Source organism: Anneissia japonica, unplaced genomic scaffold (assembly GCF_011630105.1).
Source record: "Anneissia japonica isolate Jap-2015-1 unplaced genomic scaffold, ASM1163010v1 scaffold287706_len398110_cov188, whole genome shotgun sequence".
NCBI lineage: Eukaryota > Metazoa > Echinodermata > Crinoidea > Comatulida > Comatulidae > Anneissia > Anneissia japonica.
Genome location: NW_022756069.1, coordinates 390,971 through 392,468, shown reverse-complemented (window position 1 = coordinate 392,468; position 1,498 = coordinate 390,971).

Below are 1,498 nucleotides of genomic sequence, written 5' to 3'. Positions count from 1 at the left end.
TATATATAACACACTGATATATATATATATACATATGTATATACTGTATATACAGTATATACTGTATATACATTATGTATATATACTTCCAACGAAAGCCTCAATGGCCCATGTTAGTTAAGGTGTCTGCATAGACAGCAGAAGGTCCCGTGTTCTAATCTCGGTTGGACCCAGCTAGCAAAGCGACGTTTGCCCAACCTTGGTAAACGTTGGCAAGCGTCGGAGTCGGATATCTGACGTTGGTACTATGTTGGTGTTTGGTTGCAAAATTTGGTCGGAGAGTTAGCCCAATGTATGAATATAATTGTCGATTTCCCGATGTCGTCCCAACGTTGGTAAGCCGTCGTAAATATTCAGTCTGACTACGGATGTTGGTACAACGTCACGATTTGTTACTGGCCCAACGTCGGCAAACTACTAAAAAGATGGTTGGGTACTACCGTTGGCCCAACGTTGGTTAGAGGTTGTAAATATTAGATGTGATTGTAGACGTTGTCTCAAGGTCACAGTGCGTTGTTGGCCCGACGTCGGTAAACATTTGAAATGGTGGTTGGTTAAAACCGTTGGCCCGACGTTGGTTAGAGGTTGTAAATATTAGGATGTGATAACAGACGTTGTCGTAACGTCAGAGTACTTTGTTGGCCCTGACAACAGTTGGGCCGACGTTGGTTAGAGGTTGTAAATTTCAAACGTTTACCGTCAACTTCAGAGTACTTGGCCCGACGTCGGTAAACGTGAGTGAAGGTTGGTTACAACCGTTGGGCCGACGTTGGTTAGAAGTTGTAAATATTAGATGTAATTAAAGGCGTTGTCGCAACGTCATAGTACTTTGTTGGCCCAACGTCGGTAAACGTTTGAAATAGACGTTGGTTACCACCGTTGGGCGAACGTTGGCCAGAGGTTGTAAATATTAAATGTGATATACAGACCTTGTCTCAATGTCACAGAACGCTGTTGGCCCGACGACGGTAAACGTTTGGAATGGAGGTTGGTTACAACCGTTGGTCTGACGTTGGTTAGAGGTTGTAAACATTAGGATGTGATTATAAACGTTGTCCCAACGTCACAGTACTTTGTTGGCCCGACATCGGTAAACGTTAGTGGAGGTTGGTGACAACAGTTGGGCTGACGTTGGTTAGAAGTTGTAAATTTCAAACGTTTACCGACGTCGGGCCAACAAGGTACTTTGACGTTGCGACAACGTCTATAATTATATATATTATTGAGGTTGGTTACAACCGTTTGGCCGACGTCGGTTAGAGGTTGTAAATATTAGATGTGATTATAAACGTGGTCGCAACGTCACAGTACGCTATTGGCCCGACGTCGATAAACGTTTGAAATGGAGGTTGGTTACAACTGTTGGTCCGACATTGGTAAGAAGTTGTAAAAAATATTAGGATGTGATTATAGACGTTGTCCCAACGTCACAGTACTTTGTTGGCCCGACGTCGGTAAACGTTAGTGGAGGTTGGTGACAACAGTTGGGCCGAGTTGG